We start from the raw sequence: 14,734 nt of genomic DNA, 5'->3' as shown, positions 1-14,734 counted from the left end.
TGGACGTTTTGTCTTCATCTGCATTAGTTTGTGTGTTTGCTTGTCTGTCTGATTTTTTTTCTGTTTTAAAAATTATTTTAAAAAAATCAGAGAAGGTGTGACTGGCAACAAATGATTACATTTTCTTGATTTTGTGGATCATCATCGAGATCAAGGATTTTTTTTTTTATTCTGTGAATAGACTTACTGTAGACTTTACAATATATAAGGGGGAGTGATTTTCTAGGATGGAGGAGTTTCGAACAGTTGTCACACGCTATTCTAGTGCTCCACCCGTCTGTCAGCTTTTTTTGTGCCTTTCTCACTTCTTATTACACTTTAACATGATAACCATCTGACACACTTTATTTTAGACCACTTAATTTTACAAAACGCAGAAATGGATCCATAACTCTGCTTTTCAAATGAGACAAGACCATGTTTGCTAGCCCGAAGAGTCAGTCTCAGGGGGATCTGATTGGGCCTTAACTGAATTTGACGGGTCATATGAAGCCTGCAGCTCTTCCCCTCAACAGCTTTGATAACCTCTGGAGGAGAGAGCAAGAGGAGTAAGAAGCAATCTGGAAAGAGAGTTCAAGTGATTAAATGCAGCAGGTTTATTGGAGCTGGGGAGATTTACTGTATGCGTTTGCATTGCGCTTACCTTGCTGCAAGAAAATTATGTTAAAAGGAGGGGATTGCATTACTAAAGCTAACAAATGTCAAAGAACCATGGGGGTTGTCATTACATTTCTATTTGAATTAGGAAATTCAGTTTTAGGGATAGTTTTAGCCTAAGGCAGGGTAGAAATCTCTGCTCATAAATTAAGGTGATTTTTTTTCTTGTCTTCATGATGCATTAGACAGCTGGTTTGTTCAAAATTGTTTGATTCATGACTAGTTTTACTATTCTATGAAAATCCAAATTTAAATTTAATACTTTCAGAGCTGAACTGTAAGGTATTCATGGTCCCTTTGGTTTTAAAAAAAGACAGCATCACAAATATCACTTTTTAAGCAGAAGCCTGTGTATGGCACCATTGACTTACGCCTCTAGGAAGCCGCCCCTCCTGCATTAATGCTGGCGTGCAACTTTAAAAGCATTTCAATCAATAAGACCAAGTCTCCTAATGGGGCCCTCTTTCAGGAAGGGGAGCTGGAATATACGTTTTCATTACAAGGACCAGATTGCAGTGCTCACTCAGTGCACTCAGGTCTGTATTGAAATGAGAGGTGTGCATGATTACTAGAGAGAGTAAAAAGCTTCTAAGAGATGTGGGATAGTGAAGATGGATACATGAGGACTTTATCCCTTCATCTTTCCTTCTTTGATTTACCTTTTAATACCAAAAGGAAGAAAGTTAAAGGGATTTGATGATGCTGAGTTATAGAATGAAGTATAAATGATTTTATTGCATTTGGCAGTGAAAATAAAGTGAGTATTAGATTACTGAAAAAACTGTCCACAGCTATATCTATATGAAGAAGTCCCAGTTAAAATAGTTTGAAACTGAGACCAGATGGATGCATGGATGTAATTTTTCTGATTTTTTTTTTAACTTATTGTCTCTTTAGCAAAACATTTTTGAATATAAAATGATGTTATTTGATGACAATGTTTATTTATCTATTTATTCATAAAGAGGGCAGCATACAGTATTTAAAAAAAAATAAACATAGAGATAATGTTTATGATTATAGCCTATGGATCATTTTAATCTCTTCTCCCTGGGTAGGTTTATGCTAGGACATAATACTGTACATATAGATGTTCAATGTATTAATGTAGATTGCACAGTCAACAATTAAACCAATAACTTCAATCTACAGGATTCATTCATACAAGGAATATTTCAAAAGAAGAACCAGTTAAATTGATTTTCGTTTCTGATTAATGGTATTATGCTAATATTGTCCGGTATGGATGACCTACTGAAAATAAAGAAAACACCCAAGTGAAGACTGTTAACTGAAAATAAGAGTATCACTATTTTACAAATTTTTCTTACATCCCTTTAACAAATGGGAGCAGAAAAAGCTCCAAATCCTCTATCCCAGAGTGTTTGAATCCAGTCCTTGGGGGCTATTGTACTGCACCTTTTAGATGTGTTTCTGTTTTAACACACCTGAATCAAATAATTAGGTCATCTGCCCAACTCTGGGGAACTTGACATCAACTGCGGAGGTTATTAAGTCATTAAATTCCGGTGTGTAGGACCCTGAATATAAAAGTTACAGGATACCAGCCCTTGAGCTCTTTAGTTTGACACCTCCACGATATCCCTATCCTACCTCCATCCTGTCAGACTGTTATATATATCTATATATATATATATATATAGATATATATATTAGGGATGGGACGATTTATGAAAACCGTCAGAATCGTTCGGTTCGACTGTCTCGGTTCGGTTCGTGTGTGTTTCGTTCGGTTCATGCGCTGCTCCTTTTTCTCATAGAGGAAGCGATTACACTCCAGAGCAGAAGGTGGCGGTACTGCGACCAAAGCCAACCGCCAGTAGTAAACAAGAAGAAGAAGAAGCGAAGCAGCGTAGCCGGGTGTAGCAGGGGAAAAAATGAGTTGTTGTGGAGAATTGTGTCGGACTGGCGAGTAGGAAAGAACTGGAGTTGGAAGACGCGCCAGCAGCACTTTATAGGTCTGCTGTATGGGAGCGCTTTGCATTTAGAGTGACCTACGATGACAGCGGAAAGAAAGTTGAGGATAAAAGTGCAACAGTCTGCAAGCATTGCGCAACACGTTTTGTTTATGCTAACAGCAACATGTCATGCTAACCCCGAAATCCCTCATACTCCGTCAGCAACCCCCGCTGCGCTCAAGACCGGCTGCTCAAAGCAAAGCCTACAGCCCCCACTGTGGCTTCGTCCGCTCCCCTCTGAGTTCCTTGGAGATGGTAGAGAGCATGTAACCTAACAACAGCCAGATGCATGTCTCGCTCCGCCTAGGCAGAGCGAGACATGCATCTGGCTGTTGTCAGGTTAGAGAGCATGCGCCAGATGATTAAATTCAAAGCAGCAAAACATACGGAAATGATCCAGGGTTTCAGTGGATCATTAAAAATAATTACAATCCATTATTTTTGGGGGGATTTTGTCATTAATTTCATAATTTTTTATGGAATTTCGGTGTAACAATCAACATGTATCAAATCGAACTGAAAACCATGACCAGAAACCGTGAATCGAACCGAACCGTGGATTTTGTGAACCGTTCCACCCCTAATATATATATATATATAAGGTTTTTCTAAAAGGCTCTCCTAATAGCTTGCTGGCAGGCATCTTTGACAGAGCAGGTGTAACTGAGACAGATTGTGGGCTAAATTGGTAGTGTTACGCCTATTTACTCATGAACTGACTGTGGTCATAAAAGCCCAGTTTTACCCTGGTATAGCCTCCTTCCCAACTAGCCTGCTACTTTAAAGAAAGCTCTCAGCTAAAGCTGTGTGTTTTGAAAAAGCTTTGAGAATACCAGTGCACTCATTATTCCTTCACTTAAGAAGCTTGCTCTGTGGACAGACTAACTTCATAGTATGTTCCTGAGCTAACAGAGAAGATCCATGAGGATATATAAACATAATATACTATTTCTTTGTTTCCTGGGGTGGCTGAACTGTGGTGTTCCTGGTTGTTCCAAGTTAAGTTAAGTTTCCCTTTCACAGCGTTGAGTCTGTAGCCAATCCGTGGCTAAAGGGCTGGTTATAGTCCCGCAGCAGTTTGTCGCAGTGAGCTTCTCACAGGTATGATGCAGATATTTTTAATTTATGCCCAATTTTGAATCGTTGTCTGTCCTTTTCAATTCCATGCGACAACACAAGTTGCTGGTGTATCCAAGAGCTGCAGGGACCTGCCTTCCAAAAACACATCAAAAACTAAAACATTATTTTTTTTTTTGCTACTTTAACCATGCCTGGGCGGGTATTTAATTAGATCAGCCAAGTCATTCTTATTTTTTTCTCTTCTCTTAGCTGTTAAAGAAACTGCAAATTCCCCAACATTGAGTAAATTACCTTGCTGGCTTTTTTTAAAGTTAGTATTCCATTTTTATTTGAGTATTTAAGTAATAATGGATACTTGCAACCTAATACTTTGTCATATATGATTAACCAAAGAGTAATCTTTTCTTTTTCAGATGCCTGCTTTGTTTTGGCTCAGTTAACGGAACTAGTGCACAGGTCCAATTTACTTGTTTAGTTCAAGTTTAAACCATATATTGTTCTCAACACAATGACTAGTGCTATTATGGGTATTGGTACAATTTAGATAATACAGTATCCATGGCAGATGGTGATGTTGAGTTTATGTGCATCAATTGTTGCGGGTCGCGCTGAGTTAAAGTACAGGGCTGTTTTTTGGGGGGGGGGGGGTTCAGTTCTACCCTGGCTACTTAAGATAGAAAAAGCAAAAATGAGCAAACTATATTGGATTTAACTGAATACTCACTATTGACAAACACTTTGCATTTAGTTATACCAGAAGAAAACAAAAGTAATGATTGTATTTGCAAAGTAATCCGATTTTTTATGAGGTATTGAAATGGTCTCTTCCTCTCTGAGTGGCATTGCAGCCGAAGGTACAATACTATGGATAGTGACTATCACCAAATCCTCACAGCATCTTCACAAGGGGTTTTACATTCTTGGATTGAGACACATAATTCACACCTTTCTCTTTTAGGTTCTTGTTTGCTGTATCTGGATTTATATGATTGCTTCAACAAATTAAAGGATCATCCGTTAGCTTTTGGAAATTGTTCTGAGGTATGAGCGAGACTTTTGAGATTTAAAATTCTTCTGATAATTTCATGTTATTTTGCTGATTCTATGGTTTTTGTTCCACATGACCACCTCTGGTTTAATTTGCAGATTTACCAGTCAGAGGCTAAGAAATCCATAACATCATGCTGTGACAATGAGAAGCTTTATAGATAGATCCACAATGAAGCTCAGATTAATCTAAAATCATGCACAGCTCCACATATTTAGAGAGATGTTTTTTAATTTTTTTTTCCTTATTTGCTTTAAACCTATTTAGAAAATTATATATTTACTTATGTACTACTTGTTATACAAGCATTCTGAAATGTTGCTTATTTTCACCATCATCACTATTATTGATCACTTGAGTATTTGGCAAATAGATAGTCCTAACAAAAAACTAAAAATACATTTACAAATCTATGTTAACATCTATTAATAACCTGCTGTGGCATGATGGAAATTAGCTGTCTTTCTAAATGAGGTAACTATTTATCATTCAACAGTGTAGAATTGCTTTGTGAAGCTCACTGAAATGAACATAAAGAGATCCATGTAGATTAACTTTACAAGTCTGTGTCACAAAGAAAGATGGGATGAACCAATCTAAAAGGGACATTTGGCAAACTAAGAAACTAAGCAAACTAAGAAAGTAACAATATGTCAAGGGTTTGTTGACAAGTGGAATCATGTTTTCAATCTCTCATATCTTGCTTCACATTACTAGTTTCCTATCAAAAATATTTCAAATTTAAATTTGAACTATTAAGTGTTATAGCACACACTTTTTTCATATTCTTTTATTATAATATATTTCCAGTTAACAGAATTATGATTGTACAAGGTTAAGAGGCCCAAAGAGGCCCAAATCTACAGTGTACCATACCAGGGAGGATGTCAGGTGCAGACAATGTGTAGACGCCCAAGGAACAATCCAGCATCTCACAGCCGAGTATAAGATACTAGCGGGAAAGGAATACAAGGAACTGGCTGGTATAGTATAGAGAAACATTCTATAGCCTGCCACCCAGGGAGATGGCAAATAATGAACAAGCTAAGATCCTTTGAGACTTTCAGATACAACCAGACAAAATGGCTGTGGCCAACCAACTTGACATGTGATCATTTATAAGCTCAAGGAAGAACTTTAAAGAGCCTGGAACACAAAGGCAAATGTAGTGCCTATGGTATTCGAAGCATTTAGGGTAGTAACCTCCTAGTTTTTGTTGTTGGGCAAAAGTAAATAGACGTAAAGATCTGCAAGATTCTGATATTCTTACAATTTTAACCTATCTTCTATCTTTTGTTTTCGTCAGATAATTAAACATAAAACACATAAAAGTTTGGTTGTAGAACAATGTGAAAATGTATAAGGGTTTTTGTGATTTTAATAAAAACATTTTAAACCTGAGCCCTGATGTAGTCAAAGGTAAGGTGAAAGAAAACAGTTTATTTTCAGAAAGGAAAGCTGACATGTAACACCATCTATCTCATTACTATCATTATTTGCTTATGATGTTTCATCTTCATTTTGTTGCTCTGTGATATTTGACTCGGCTTCTGCTCTTAATGATGGCGAGCTCTGGTGATGAAAGTCAACAGGCACACCAAAGGCACTGCAAGATACTTCACACATGTAAATTTTACAGTTTGGAACCTCAGAGCTCATTTGCAGAGCCATAATACCGTGAGGCAACATGGCCGTATCCACACACATGTTTCCCTGAATATGATAATGTAATTTTCTCTCTAAAAGAGATGTAGATCCCAAAACCTTATCTGAATTAAAAAGTAGCAGCTCATACACTTATTAAGATGCATATGATGCATGTGTACGCTATATGGCTCTTAAAAAACACACTCTGGATTTGAATTTTACTCTAATTTAATCTCACATAAATCTAATAATAGTGGATTCTGTTTTTCGGGCTAGCTTCTTTCTAAATACTCTGTATGTGTATGTTTTAAAGTGATTTCAAACATTATATTCAAATATGGCTGCTCCCTTTGCTTCCAGAATTTCCCTGTTATGGGACAAAAAGGGATTTTCTATTCTATTCTAAAACCCTTTATTATGCATATATTGTCACAGAAGGTGTATCATATATTATGCAGGTGTGGATGGAAGCAAAATTAAAGTATGCACATGATTCTAGGACCAGAGTGTTAATGTTGTATATACATACGCATCCATTATTCATAGGTTTGATATGTGAATCAAATGCTTTATGTATTTCAGGGTTTTTCCCTCTGTTTAAATTTATTTTGAGCTTCTTTGTACTTGTAGTTGTTTTCTAGCAGTGTCTTGTTACTCTCTGTTATAGGGGTGTAAATGACACCCAATCATGGCGACTGGATTCAGTATCAATTTCCTGACCCAACGAACACACCACAATACGATTTGATTAATTGGTTAAGTTTTTTTTAACCTTACAGGCTAGACAATGTTTAAAATTCAGAATAATGCAATAAAAGCTGTAGTATTGTTATGCATTTTATTTGATAAAAAACAGCAAAAAATAAAAATTGTCCTTGCTTTGGCCATGGCCAATAGTAGAACAGGTGGAAAAATAGTAGACTAGTGTTAGTGAGTAAGATATGGGGTGGGTAATGTTTGGTTTCTTTAAAGGTTTTACCTGTCCCTGTGCAAATGGGTTTGGTTGATATTCAAGCACAGAATCCAATACGGTGCAGTGTGGAAACTACAAATCTGGTAACTGTGAGTAGTTGTGAATAGTTTGTAGACTATTTTCCAGCACCTTGTTTTTGTGGTGCCTTATTTTAAAGGCATGTTTGACATTACCACAGCGAGCAGAGAGTACTACAGCTGCAGACCCATCCGTGAAAATATTTAACTTTTAACCGGTCCACGGCACAAAAATGGTTGAGGGCAACTGGGATAGAGGCTGTTGATTTAGGTAGTGGAAGAGCAAGCAGAACTATTTTAAGTCACCATATTAGAGGAGTGCAGTGCAAAACATGCCGTTAGATAAAAAAGGCTGGTAAATATCAAATACTTGGCTGCTTTTAAGAATCCTGAGGTCTGAAAGTAACCTGTCCCACATACTCTACCTCTAAGGAGAACTATCTGGTTCGGCAGATTTTGTGTCCTGTTTTCAGTAACATGCTGTCCACTGGCACTGTTAGGTGGAACAAGGGCTCAGGTTGTCCGAGGGATTCTCACCTGTTTAGCAGTTTTCCTTGCCATCTGAGGTAAGGAGAGGGGAGTTGAAAAATATAAGTGGTGTAAAGAAAAAAAAAAGTTTCTGATGTAAAGCTACTAAGACAGATGGGGCTAGCAACATTTTGAGAGGCTGACGAGAGCTCTGAGATAACTTTTTCTTGTTTTAAATAGGACTGATTCTAGTTCTAAAAACAAACTTCAGCTGGAACTTTAAGGAAAACTTCCTTAAGCCTGTTTTTTTTTCTCTTTGCTATACAATCTATTAAGACTCTGTGACTCTTGTTTCTTGTAGCTTTTGGTCTGGTAATTTGTCTATGATTTCAGCGATATTTAAAGCAGTATGCTGTCACTTCCTTTGAAACAATAAATGATATTATTTTCTATTCTAATTTTCTCTTCTCACTAGCAAATGTAAGTTGTTAGAGAAGAACTGATATTTTGCCATTACACTGAATTGCAAAGAGCCCAATAGCCACGTAAGTGACATTTTTAAACACATTTATCTGTTTCTTTCCATGTGTGAAGATCATATGTCAGCAGTCATATTAATGAAAATAGATGGGGTTTGATATTTCAAAACTTAGAATATGAATTTACTTTTTTAAATCATTTTATGTGTTTTTCTTATGATTCCACAGAACAAAATGCCTAAAAGAAAAAATAGGTACAAAAGTCTCCTGGAGATTTCTCTCAGGCAGTTAGTCACAACAGAGTCAACACTTGAGAGTCAGCAGTCCTGTATCTGTCCTACAGAGACCATATATTACAGCAGCTTCCCATGCTTTTAGAACATGGAGTCGTGTTTCATGTTTTTGACAGCAGGGAATTAATCTTTTACAAATCTCATTGTATGGACAAACACAGCAGGTTAGCAAATGCAAGTCGTTTGTTTTTCAATGATGCATCTGCATGTAAGAGAGAGAAGGGGGAGAGGAATAGAGGGAGATAGAGAAAGCAGGGGGCACAGCAAGGGAGGGGGCAAAAGGTTTTAACTCTGTGTGTGAGCTTGTACAGTGCACACACCCCCCGGGCATCCCATGAAGGGGTTCTTTTATACTTCACAACCTCACTAGCACCCCCTACAGTAATACCACTGCAGCTTAGAAACATGATGATTTCACAGCTTTTCAAATCCATGTAGATCAAAGCTCTGTATTCAAATTGTGTGTGTGTATTAGGAGATGTGGTGGGGTAGACATAGTCTATAAAGTTCTAATTTCATGTAAACTGTAAAATGCCTGTTCGGTGTAAATTGTTTTTACTTCAAGCCCAATAGCAGCTTTCTCCCTTCCCTGTTAGCTCCCATTATGCTAATTTTTGCATTCAGCAAATCTAAGTTAAATCGCTCAATTGGGATACTGCATACACAGTATTACCCACTTTTTGATTATTATTGTCTGCACATCAGTAGGCACATTTTTGTACAGTGGCTCTATTGTTGAGGTCAATTCTATTCTTTAAGTCATGTAACTGCATGTCATTTGGCTCGTACCATCCATAGGGGACCCGTTTGTTACATTGCCCCCAACTCAAACAGGACAGTGATTGAAAGAATCTAAATGTTGATAGATAGCTGAACAAGAAAATGGGCACTGAGCCCAATTTTGAATATACCTAAAATACCTAACCAAGAATTAAGGGGCTTTGGATGGTTACTTGGTAAAGACTTAAGGCAAAATTAATGAGATGGTAATGCAGTCTAAATTAGACTAATATGATGTAGTTAAAAAAAACACTTGCATAATATCAGGAAACAACTGTTTTTGCCAGCTTTTCTTGCTGTAAATCCACTTATGGGCTCAAAAGCAAAGGGAGCAAAAAATCCTGCTCTCTGTCTCAATCAATAGATCCACATTAAATAAGCTTAACTGATTAATTTCAATTAGAAAAGATGCAGACATTGACTAAAGATGAAGAGAGAATTATATGTAGGAAAATTTGACATGCCTGTGTATCCCATAATGCACACATTTCTATTTATAGGATTGAATCTGCTCATCAAGGATATGAATGCATTATTAGTTTTGCGCTTAGTGATTTTTCCATCAATATTGAGTTATCCACCATATGTCAGCCTGGGGTTCATCCTTTAACCGATGGGTCCCTGTTTTTAATATATGCTCTGTCCACCTCTGTCTTTTTGTCCTTGGGTAACCCACCTTATTCGATGTGGATTGTATAGCACCCTTGCATCTGTCAGCCTGCCCAAGGGCAGCTGTGGCTGCAGTGGGTGAGTGACTGATTGTAGTGTAAAGTGGTTTGGAGTCCTCATATAATGCAAGTAAAGGCCATTTACCATCTGACCCCAGCTGTCACCATGAAATAAAAAAGAAAGTTGTTTGGTGGTTCAAGAATAACCCCAAACCAGCAAGGCTCAAGCCTATAATCAACTAGGAAACCATTGAATGTAAGTGACAGTATCAACAGGAATGTTTAGAACCTGCTCCAAAACCCACACCTTGAAATGCCCAGGTGTCATTCATGTTTGTCTTTTCAGTTAATTGTCATCAGCTCTTGCTCCTTGGCTTATTTAAAGCCTTCACACTGAAATCCCGCATAATCCGTAACCGGCCCGTTCCATTCCACCCCACTCCATTCTGGACCGCAAAGCAAAGCATACAGCCTCCGTTGTTCATCTCGTCTTGCTCCGCTCTGACATTCATGGAGCTCGGGGAGAGCATGCGTGATATTATTATGATTAAAGACAACACTTTAGGTATCTTTTCAAGATTACAATGATAGGCTTTACAAAGCCATACAACAATCTGTAAAAAATAAAAGTTGTGTTAAAAGGCTGTGGGATGGTGCTTTGCAGAGATTTGTTGGGATAAGAGTATAATTTTTGCCCCCAGATTGTTTGAAACAGTTGAATATTTCAACAGGACAATGATACCAAATGTACATCAAAACATATGTAGAAAAATGATAAAGCTTAACAGCTTTTAAAGGCTCCAATCTGCCCCTTTGCAAAACATATAATCTATCCTTAACATTAGGGTCACTGTCATGACACCAACAAGTTTCAACAAAGTCTGCAAAATCTAGCCAAAAATGGATATAAATAAAGAGTTATATCAGAAGCATGTGCAAAATTGTGTAAGACATTTAAATATGATTTAAGTATGATTACTTGTGTGTTTATATCCAGGTCAAAGACACACAGGGAAAAGGTGCAATTGGACAAATTTTACAAGTCCTTTGTCACTAAAATCTTAGAAAAGATAGAAAGAACATGATAAATGTAGGTAGTAAAACAAATAACACTGTTAGAAAATAAAGATAATCCGGGGATGAAAGGGGATCCTGGAAGATGATTGGCTAGAGAGGGGGTGTGGTCCCGGCTTGGATTGGCTGAAGCTATGAGTGTGGGAATTCAGCAGGTGGACCAGGTGAGGCTGTTAAGTCTTCTAGATGGAATTTTCGCCTAGACTTCATGGATACAAACATCAGGATGAAATTCTGACTGTTAGGATAAGAGAAAATACATAATAACGAATTATTTAATAAATTTTACAATTAGTTTGGCTGCACGTGGAGCATTTTGTAAAACAAGTTGAGATATTTCATCACCGTGCAGCAAGAAGGTTCCGGGTTTGATTCCTGAACCGGGGTCTACATGGAGTTTGCCTGTTCTCCCAGTGCATGCATGGATTCTATCCAGGTACTTCAACTTCCTCAAACACTCTAAAAACATGACTGTTAAGTTAAATGGGATCTGTGCATTGTCCTTAGGTAAGAGTGTTTGCGCATGGTTTTATGTTTCTGTGTTACCCTGTGACTGACTGCGACCTGTCCAGGGTGTACCTCGCCCCTCGCACATAGACTGCCAGAGATGGCCACCGGTCTGACCACAGCTCTGACAGAATAAGCAGGAGAAGATGTATGGATGGATTTGTATTTTGTATAGTTATTCCACCCATAAAATTTAAGGCTTCAATTAACTTAAAACACACAATTATCATGCTTTCCAAATATTCAAAGGACTATATTTTAGAATATGAACTAAGTCTAATTTAAAAAGGTTTTTACAAAAAGCAAGTAATTGAACGACATTTCTTTCATCTTGGTCATGTCTCCACATTTTAGTTGCTTACAGTAATAACAGCAACCGTAGTCCAGGCATCAGATGCCTTGTTTACTAGACCTTTCCTACAGAAACACAAAGACGGCTGGTGTAAAGGCCGCTTGAATATATTTTTCAGTCAAGGTTGACCTTTTATGTTGGTACAACCTCAAGTCACTGTGAAGTATAGGATGCTGTAATAATGGCTCACAAAACTCAGCTAAAAAATATACATTTGAACTATATATGTCCCATGTTTTTATCTGAATAACGATGAGAGATGTGCATGTGTAATGCAAGTAAAACTTAAAGAGTGTTACACTGATTTAAACTGAGCTGTAATTGATGATTTGGCTTTTTTTCATATAGTACTTTAATATTACTATCACCTCAGCATATTCCATATTGCTTTTTTACATATGCAGTCAATAGGGAATGCAACCCTGTAGGCTGAGTAGGCATTAATTGCTTGCTGCTTAGCATTATGTAGCTTCTATGCCTGTTGTGGTGGGACTTAAATCCATTTTTATCGTGCTCCATCTCAGATAATTTATTAAATTTTAATTGGCTTGAAGACAGTTAAAGGAGGGGCTCCTCAAAGGAACATTCACCCAATAATTTTAAAGTGATAAGAAATTGGTTAATATTAAGTTGTGATGTTTGTCCTCTTCAGAAGATAAATGCACATCTCCTTTCCTTGTTTTTAGTCTTTACCATTTTGAGGGGCAGCTAAGGTAATTGAGCTTTTTTGTTCACATTATATTAATAAAGTAAAAAAGAAAATATATGATTCACCCATTAACATGAATTGCTTAGATAATGATCAAATATGAAACCTGTAATTGTTTTAACCTATAAAAAGGGTGTTAGTGTTAAGCCTTTTACACTTTAATTTTTTTTTTTGCTTATTTTTTTTTTTTTTGTTGGATACTACTCTGCCCAAGGTTGCATGGTGCCATAACAGTCCTGTGGCATGTGACTGTTAAAAGAAAAACTCAAGTTTCCCAAATCTTTATTGTGAATATTTTATTCAATTGCCCTTTAGGATGAATTAAGTATTTTTGGACTGAATTGAAATTAAATCTGAGGCTTTCTAAAAAAAAAATTCTGCCAGGTAATGAGTCAGAATGGCAACAGGTCAAAAAGAAAAGGGGAATGTGACTGTGGTATCATCTTTATATATAGTTTGTTCATCACCACATATAGCTTTCGTGATACAACACAGATATCAGGGAAGTGGCATTTGTCCTGTGCCAGATTTGCCTTGGGAGAGAAACATCTAAAAGCTTTTGAGATACTTACACCCCTGTTTGAGTGGCTCTCAGTTGTGTTTTTTTTCCATTGAGACCAAGGGTCGGTTCCTTGTGGTTTTGATATGCAAGAAGGAAGATTATACATTGTTTCTGATTACCCACTAAAAGCAACTCAGGTTTCTTAGACTTATTCGTTTTCTGGGTGGAATATGAGAAGATATGCCAATTGGAGAATTTTGCTGTGCTCATGGGGGAATTGAATGCTGATTTGAGCAATGATGGGGTTACATGAGAGTGATTGAGAAGCACATCCTTAAACTGGTACTTACTGTGTTTGTATATTGGATTTCTAAGCTTGGCACGAGATGTCCATAAAAATACTGTACAAAAAAACAAGGTTGACCATACTATAAGTGTACTTAATACCAAGCCCCATTAGGCCTAATATAAATTGTAATTGTTAGTAAATGTATCATTAGAGCTGCAGAATTATTTCATGAACACTCAAGTAAAAAAATGAGCAAATATATCAACGGATCTGTCAGGGTCTTACTCTCTGTTTAAATGTATTTTTAGTTTCTTTATGTTTGGTTCTACCTGTGCTGAGGTCTTTAGTTACGCACTGTTGCCCCCCTTGTTCTTGTTTCTCTCCACTTGGCTTCCTTCTAGTTTTTCTTGCCCACACCTGCTACCAATCTGCTGATTAGCCTGTCTTGGTTCCTAGCATTTTGCAGCTCTGCATTAATCCAGGGAGCCAGCTTTCTATTTGTACAGTTTTTCTTTTTCAAATGGGATGTGTTGTCAAAGGCAGTATGCAGAGATCTAGCAACAACACCAAACAAAATCATCAACCTGTGAAGGGGAAGAAATTAAACTTTTGCCCTCTGCAGCACTACTCAGCGACAGAGAGGAGAGAGAATGTGAAACAGATTCTTTAAAATTTATAACTGCACTATCTGTTAAACTGTTTCTAAACTGCTAAAATGAAACCATCTTTTGGGGGAGGAGAACTCTGTTAAAGTAATCCTGAAAGTTATTAAAAAGTGGTCAGGGAGGACAGGTTTGTGAGGAAATGCTGTTATTTCTTCGTATTCTATGCCATATGTCTGCACAATGTCCAAAGTATAAAGATGAGAATGTGTGGGACTAGTCACATTTTGAAAAAAGCCAATGGCATCTAAGATCGCATTAAATGCTGCATTTAAGCTATCACCTTCAATGTCAGCATGGATGCTAAAATACCCCACTATGATCACCCTGTAAGTATTTAACACCAAATCAGATAGGAACTCTGAAAAATCTAAAAATTCAGAGTAAGGACCTGGTGCAATTCAAAGTTACAAAACAAGAATGTCTTCTTGCTTTGAGATCTGGATGAGGGAAATTAAGGGTTAAATGTTCAAAAGAGTTGTATTTATTTACTGCCTTTGGACATATCAGTAAGTCAGACTGAAAGATAGTTGCTACTCCTCCTCGCCCA

Source organism: Cyprinodon tularosa, unplaced genomic scaffold (genome assembly GCF_016077235.1).
Source record: "Cyprinodon tularosa strain WSP-4 unplaced genomic scaffold, ASM1607723v1 ctg400, whole genome shotgun sequence".
In the NCBI taxonomy this organism is placed as follows: Eukaryota; Metazoa; Chordata; class Actinopteri; order Cyprinodontiformes; family Cyprinodontidae; genus Cyprinodon; species Cyprinodon tularosa.
Note: the sequence above shows the minus strand (reverse complement) of the source record.